This window comes from Sturnus vulgaris, chromosome 3 (assembly GCF_052056855.1).
Source record: "Sturnus vulgaris isolate bStuVul1 chromosome 3, bStuVul1.hap1, whole genome shotgun sequence".
Lineage (NCBI taxonomy): Eukaryota > Metazoa > Chordata > Aves > Passeriformes > Sturnidae > Sturnus > Sturnus vulgaris.
This window is the reverse complement of record NC_142245.1, coordinates 112,355,504-112,363,954: the sequence shown is the minus strand read 5'-3', so window position 1 is coordinate 112,363,954 and position 8,451 is coordinate 112,355,504. Positions and strand designations below refer to the sequence as shown.

The window sequence follows — 8,451 nt, the reverse complement described above, 5'->3', positions numbered from 1 at the left end:
CTGCCGGAAGACACACAGATCCACTGAGTTAGACAGGAGCTTTGGTGGAAAACATCATCTGCTCACTAAATTATTGCATCTGGGGCAGGCTCAGGAGCCTGAAGGTTCAACTCACATCAGGTTGTCCTTACAGTCTGGAGGAGAGAAATACAGAGATATCAGTGTGGGAATTGGAAATGGTGTGTTCAGGAGTTCTCTTACTCCTTGTCCTTATCTTCCCGAGCCACTGGACTGTCCACCCCACCCCAGCTGTTCCAGCAGGGAACAGCCTCTGTGCTCATCCTGACTGGATCCACATTTGAGATTTGAAATCCAGATCCCATCTGAATGCTGAAGCCCAAGTGTGAAAGTTACTTTCTTGGAGAGCAGAATCTCTCTTGGAATGCACCATGGTGAGAGCAGGACACTTGCATTCCCTGCAAGTGCATGGATTCTTTTTTATTCTAAAATACTTTTATTTAAGCAACATTCCCATTGATTCTGCCTAGCTCAGGAATCCCCATTTGATTTGCCTTTCAGAAAAACCAGGTTTTTGTCCCATACAGATAAACATATAAATCCAGGGAGCATCATGACTCATCAATACCCTCAAAAGAGTCCCAAAACAAAGGATCTGATGTCTCCAGGAAATCCCCTGCCTTGTTTCCAGGATGGACCCAAGACCTATACTGGAGGTAGCTCTTCTCCAGTCTTGTCTCCTGGCTGGAGCACAAATCCAAGTCACAGTCAGGGAAGGCACAGCCTGCACTGGGGTCACCTTCAGCTCCCAACATGTCCCCCTGCCCCCTGGTGGGGCAGAAACCCCCCATGATATTCCAAAGGGACCTGGTCTTATTCTCCATCCCAACCAACACTTAAACAAGTTATTTCCTCCAGAAGATAAAACAGTGGCCTCATCACACCTGAGAGGCTTTAAAAATTATAATTCCATTGATTATCACAAGGGTAGATTGAACAACTCATGGAGCAAAGCATGGCAATAAAAATTAATTGAGAGATTCCTGGGAAAAGAAAGAGCTGCTGGCATCTTATTCCTTTGCCCTCACTGCTGCTCACTGGACAACTGTTCTACAGGTGAGGAAACAGGTGATGGACCAAAATCCATATTTGGGAAGCTCAATAATTTGTTAGCTATGGTTGGATTGGGCCTTAGCCAAAGATTTATCTGGGAACAACATCGTTAAAGTCCAGAGGAAGAACTGCTAATGGTTCCAGGCAGAACAATGAGAAATGCCCCTCCATCTCTGACATGTAACTGGTCCAGATCTGATTTGGCTTTTACTTCTTTAAGAAAATCCAAAGAACATCTTGCTACAGCTGCTCAGAATTAAACACGTAAAATGTCTGAAAAACCTCAATTTCTTCTTCTCCTATTTTCTTTCTTCTCTGCTCACAAGGGCCTGGCTTCCATGGGAATGCAAATAAGGTCCATTGACTCCTCAGACCTCACTCTATAGAATTTATCTTGGTTTTGAGAAGCCCACCCCACAGTGTGGCAGAGTTAGATTTCCCTCCTTCCAACCTATCTGTGTCTGGAGGAGAGATGTTGGAGAAGAAAGCCAGGAAGGATGGCAGATTCTGACTCTGCCCTGATTGGAATTCTCACAGCCTGCAAGGTCCACCAAAACTACATAGGCTTTTCATCAGCTCTCGAGTTTCCCTCTGAATCTCTTGTCTTTGGGCTCAAATATGCATTAGAATTTCAGATGGAATTTTAAACAAACAGCAAAGCAGTGACAGCAGTGGCCTTATCCAAGAGGGAAGCTTTAAGCCACAAGCTTTAAGAAAATCACAATTTCCCCTGAGTTCTAAGTCCTCTCTAAGAAACACTTGCACATAGGACTTGGGGATTCCAGCCACAGACTCACAGAATGGTTGGAGTTGGAAGGAAGCCCTGGAGCTCATCCAATCACTGTGCCAAGATAGGATCACCTGGAGCAGGTGGCACAGGAACACATCCAGGTGGGTTTGGAATGTCTCCAGAGAGGGAACTCCATGCTCTCCCTGGGCAGCTGTTCCAGTGCTCTGCCACCCTCAGTGTAAAGAAGTTCTTTCTTATGTTGAGGTGGAACTTCTTGTGGTTTATTTTATGGCCACTGCTCCTCATCCTGTCACTGGGCACCTCTGCAAAGAGTCTGGCACCATCCTCTGACACCCCTTGGAGGTTTTTATATGGATTATCAAGATCCCCTCTCAGTCTTCTCCAGACTGAACAGGCCCAGCTCCCTCAGTCTCTCCCCATAATGGATGGAAACCTCTAAATATGAACAGCCTCATACTCAGGCAGATGTAGATTAGATTCATTTTTAACCTGCAAGATGAGTTACATTTTGGTAGACTTTATTAACAGTTTTGGAAGGTTGAGTCATGCCACAAAGGTTTGTTATGTGTATAAGTACTGTTTGTTATGCTATCTCTTGACTATTCAGTTTAAAAACTTTCCATGATTAGCTGGGAAAAAATATGTCATTTATTGCCTTATTTTAGTGCTGTTTTACTAGAAACTTGCACAGCATTAGCTGTACCTGTACAGGGAAATTCAAACAGCACCAACCCACAGGAGACAGATGTGTCACCCTGGATGAAAAACGTTTCTGTTGGGCTCATTTATTCTAGAAAAGAGAGGGGAATAAAATACACCCAAAACAATCCCCCAGTTTGCACATAAAGGCTTTACCTAATGTTTCGAGGGCAGAACCCTCCACTAATCACAGCCTTTGCTGCAAATTGCAGAGAGCTGGCTCAGAGTGCGTGCGTTGAGTCACTCGCACGGCACCCGGGCTGCTGACTGTCATCTGAACATCTCCTCCAGCCAGCAGAGAGAGGCAGACACCCCCAGAAAGTGATTCAGCCTGTCCTGACATCCGTGTGTGGGACAGGGAGGGGTTGACTCATGCTCCCAAGGTGTCTGACTCCATCCCTTGCCAGGGGACCAGCAGTCAGGCGGGATGAGTCCCCCCCGTACAGAACAGCTCATTGTCTCTTCATCTGCACCAAGATCTGAGGGATCTCTGGGCTTTTTGACATATTTTTGCCGTTGTTTAAAAGTTCACAAGTCTGGTGTTGAATGTGAATTTGGCACTCTGGTGATGAGCAGGACCTGGGTGTAAGGGGGGAGATCTGTAGGTGGATGTCAGCAGGAACCATGGAGTAATGTAAAGACTTTTACATCACTCTTACTTCCTGCTGTGTTGCCACAGAAATTATTCCCTGGCTCTTTCATACAGATCTAAGTGACACAGCATTTTTGTCATCTTGACCACAAGTTTCCCATTCCCAGCTTTCCCTGTGACTTCTAGCCTGTGACATCTTCACATAATTTACAATTCTCACAGACTGTGGGATAAACTGTTTGTCCTCCCGACTTCTTCAGACCTTATTTCTAAGCAACTGTGGAGATCTCTTCAATTATAACTAAAACAAAAAGTCCTGAAAAGTTGGATCACATGAGCAGTAATTTTTTATTTTGATTGTGACTCTTGCACGTGGGAACTGACGCACCTTCCAGTAGGTTTCAACTCCCTCCCAAGGTTTGTTTACCAAAGGGATGATGTTGAGTAAACACTGAAGTCAACTTCAAAAAATTCCCACTCCCACTCTTCCCACTCTCTTCTCAGTCTTGGGAGTGGAACATCCCCACCATGCACAACCACATCTCTAGGCATTTTTGAGCCAGGAGCAAATCAGCTCCTGTGGGGCTGGAAGCCCTGTGGCTGCAGCTCTATATCCCATACAGACCCCATAACCTGCCCACAACGAGTCAGACTGGCACAGACTGGGATTCTCTGCAAACCTCTCTGCCCTAGGAAGCCATGAGTGACCCACAGGCCAAAGTCAGCACCACTGAGGAGTCAAATCCCTGTGTCTTGAATGACACAGCACAAGAAATAATCCCCCAGCTTCCTTTAGGAATGAACCCTGAACTCCTTGCAGGGAGACATCTGCTCACCCACATTCAGCACAGGGAGGCAGAGCTCTGTAATGTCCCATTTGACAGATGAAGCACCAAGATTTGAAGGATTTACCCAAGATCTCATATAAAATCTAAGTTAAAGCAGGGAATAGTTCTCCTTCACATCACAGTGTGCTTGACAAGACATTTCAGACAGGATTCAGCTCCTGCTGTAGAGACTCCCCCCAGGGTGTCCGTGGTTAAATGATGTCTCTTGGCTCAAAGGAGGATCAAAGCTTAGTGCAACCATCACAGGTGGGAATCCAGCAATTGAGATGCTTCAGGATATTCCAGACTGCCACGTGGAGCTGGCAGATGTGACAAACTTGCATACAGAGCACAAGAACATTTCTGAACTGAGAGCTGGAGTAAAGGAAGGCACTCAGGGCATTTCAAATGACACCAGCTGAGACTCAAAAAAATTCTGCCTTTTTCAGGGGAGCTCACAATCGCCCTTCAATGATAAACACGTGTGGCACAGAGGCTGTGCAACAGGAAATGGCACAGGGAGATGAGAAAGCAGAGGGAAATAAAGCAGGTGTATGAAAGTTAAATTTCAGAGAACGTCAGACCAAGGAAGAGATTCTCTGAGAAAGGGAAACAAGAGCTGTTGCTTTGGGTCATGAAAACACGAGTGGACTTGAGTACAATGCAGACAGTGATCTGATACCAGAGGAGAGGAGCCTGAACCACTCTGAGTTCAAGAGAAAGTGCTGAAGCTCACAGGAACACCCTGAATTTCATCCTGGTTTGGTTTTCCTCCTCTCGTTCCTACCCATGGTCCAGAAAAAGAAAAGGTAATCTCAGATTTGCAAAAAGGCTCTCTGGAAAAAACCCATCCACATGAAAGAAACAAAGCAATGACTCCCCTGAAATTGCCAATGCTGATTTTAAAGCCTAGGAACAAAAACAGTGCAGGGAAAGCCACTCCTGTCTATCTGGTCTATTCAGAGTTTTACAACCAATCTAATTGAAAAAATCACACACACACACACACACACACACATGAATATTTCAAATGAACAATACACTTATTTTGGCCTTACTCAGTGTTGTCCAGCTGAGGAAAGAGGATTTTCACTAGAAAATTTTCACCACAAGTCCAGCTGCAGGTTGTTGGCTGCCCATAATTTGGATGCAGTTGCTGTAGCACATTCCCTGAGTGTTTCCTGTGGTGCCTGTCCCTTTAACGTTGAAAATGATGCCTGAACAGTGCTCTATTTCTTTTTTTTGACATTAATTCTCCTTAAGACTCTACTAAAACAAAATGGGAAGATACCAACATTTCTCCCGGGTGAGCAGGAGGGCAAATATTGAGCGTGACACGAAACCTTCCCTCAGCCCCTGTGCAGAGGCAGCTCTTGCTTAATGCCAAGTGCCACATTTCAGTTCATCCCATCCCTCCCTGCCTGCTCAGGCCCCTGTGCTGTGAACCCTGTTATCCTGTTTTCCCCTTTGGGTGGCATGTTCCTCCCTGAAGCTCAGTAGGAGACGAGGAGCAGGCTTTCATTTTGATGCACACAGAGTGAAAATGCATTTATACACAAAAGAGATCAAGCCAGATCCTGCTTTTGTAACAACAGGGCCTGAAAGTCACCCTCTCTTATTTTTTAATCTGATTTAATTTGTTTATGTCAGAGTAAAACAGGTCAGAATCACACCTCAGGTCTGATTTTCATCATTTCTTGATGGATTTTGAGGCTTGATCTTTCTTTATTCTTCCCCATCAGGGGACAGAATGACTTGTGTCTTTTTTTCCTTTATTTTCCCTCTTTATTTGTCTCTTTGAACATGGAAAAATATGGAACATTGCCAGGATATAAATAGTAAAGGGCTGCACAGACCATTTTGCCATTCATTTTCCTCACTGGATTTCAGGACATTTCCTTAAACTGTTTCTCCAGTGTGCCCCCAGTCCAGTATGGCAGATGAGAACTATTCCACCTATTGTGAACGTGGTGCAAAAGTCTGACCCAGGAATGGCCTCCTCACATTTATGTGACACCTCTGTGCACTACTAAGAGCTGGAATCACCAGGGAGGAAAATCCAGATCTTGACACTGGGGAAACTGGGAAGAGACATCACATCAGTGTCCTGTCCTCTGCTATTTTCTCATGGAAAATATTCTGGTTTCATCAGGCAAGGGGTGAGTTTCACATCCTTCACAAGCTCCCTTGCTATGGACATCCTCTGGGACCTTCCTCCAAGGGGTGTCATCCCCATTGTCCAGGATCCAGCTCACCTGGACACAGCACCACCATTCCATAAGAAACAGAAAACTGCTGATGACTGGGAAAGGCAGGAAACAAAGGTAACTCCTTTCAGGGACAGATTTTCAAGTAAAAAGAAAGCCTTCTACCACCAAATCTCACTGGAACCCCACAAAGGGCTTGTGTTGAGTTTCTGTACAGGATATTCCATGTCCAAGTTGGCACAAAGAGAGCTCTTCCACATTAGAGCAGAGGCACAGCCGTGCTCCCAAACCTGCTGTGAGAAAATCCATGCCAAGGCAACTCCACAAAATCTCCCTCACATGGAGATTTGCCCTCCCACCCCTCGACAGCTAAAGGCTGGCTCGTGTCCTAAAATGCTTCTTCCTAAACCCTTTTCCTTTTGCTAAATCCAGATGTCCTCGGTGACCCCAGAAAAGCCGAATCCCTCCTTAGTTCCTCCCCCAGCCCACACCTCAGCACTGCCTTGAGGAAGCACCCATGGGGTCACCAGGGATTGTTTTGCTTTCCTCCCCTTCCATCCTGCTGCCTTTCAGCTGTCCCCAGTGCCCCCTTTCTCCCTGCTGCAGGAGGAACTGACCAGCCACGCTCCTCTGATCTGTGCTCTCATTATCTCAGCTGCTCCTGCCGTGTCTCCTCCTATTCTCGTCCTCTGTGAGCTCCAAACCAGCTCCAACCCTGCAGCCATGGAGTCTTGTATCCCCTCCTGGATGCAAGCCAGATTCTGATCCTGCTGTGGGAGGCACGAGCACCCCGGGCCAAGCAGAGATGGGATAATCCACCCCCTGTTTGGGATTGTCCTCGAATAACCTCAGTGAAGTGTCAGTCTCCTGTTCCGAATTTTGGCCCCCACATCAGGATTGGCAAAGCTTCTCCTCTGTTCTAAAACCCTCTATATGAAAATGCTCTGTCCATCACGTGCCTCAGTGTTTATTTCACCCCAGGAATTATTATTTATTTCCCAGTAATTTATTTCACAGTGTTTATTTCACCCCAGGAATGCTGTCTGAGACATGGGATGAGTTGTCTGGAAATGCCTCTGTCTCTCCATCGACTCTTCCTGGTGAATCACGGAAGGGTTTGAAAAGGAAAAGTCCTAAAGTTCATTTTGTTCCAACCCCCTGCCATGGGTAGAGACACCTTCCACTCTCCCAGGCTGCTCAGATCCCATCCAACCTGGCCCTGAACACTTCCAGGGATGGGGTTCAAACTGAAATAACTGAAGAAGAACATGGCAGGATGAATAGTTGGTAACAGTGGTTTGGCATCCACCAGCCCCCCACAAGAGCTCAGAGGGGAGCACTGCATCTCAGCAAGGTCAAGAGAGGAGAAAGGATTTCTGAAACCTTTTCCTGGCTCCAGGATGAGCAGAACAGCCCACAGTGGCTCCTGCAGAGCAGAAGCTGAAAGAACATGATGTGGGCATGTTCAAGTGACACAACACCATGAATTTATACCACTGAATGCCAAGCAGGCAAAACAAGCCCCCAACACACTCCTGATGCGAGAAAGGTGAAATGGTCAGTCAGAGGACATCCTAGAACAGCCAGACAGAGTTACCGACATCCTCAAGTGTCAGGAGAAAGACAACATCCCTCTGTGACATCATTGAGAACAAGGCTGGTCTCAACAGCCCTCATCAGCATGAAAATCCACTTTTTGCTTTCCATAACAGCCTTGTCCCTTTCCCAGAATGCTGGCTGCAGGTATCTCAGGTTTTACCTGTTTATGTAGGGAAAGAAGCTGCTGACACCTGTTCCAGAGCTGGAACATTTCTGGCAGCACTTAGGGGAAATCTGTATAAAAAAACAAGCCTCAACTCGCTTGGCTAAGTGGGGTCTTTGATCCTGTGTGGTGAATTGTCACCACAGACTGGCTCATAAAAACCAGCAGAAGAGAAGAGAACCTGGTGGTGGTATCTGAACCCCAAATGAGAAACAGGATTATTTGTTGACCCTGAGCCCAGCTGGCAGGATCTGCCATGCCCATCCTGTTAAAATCCCTCAGGAGCTGTATCCAATCTGCCCAATGGGAATGGTTCCTGGACTATGTGAATTTGTTTTCTCATGCCTGGGAAAGCTTTGGGAAAAGGTTGGCAGGAAAAACTCTACCAACCAATTTAGCACATTCACCTGAGTGCCACTGCTTGGGCTCCAACACTGTTTGTGTTACAGGTATAGACAAAATCTGATCACAGCCCTCTGTTTATCACAACCATGGTCATATAATCCTTTTCATCATGTTAAAAATAATGTGGAAGACCTTTG

At 46.2% G+C, this 8,451-nt stretch overlaps 1 protein-coding gene across 1 annotated transcript in view; it reads right to left on the bottom strand.

Moving 5' to 3' along the window:
- XKR6 (XK related 6) overlaps positions 1-8,451 on the bottom strand; it is a 213,314-nt gene that overhangs the window by 39,767 nt on the left and 165,096 nt on the right. The window lies entirely within an intron of this gene.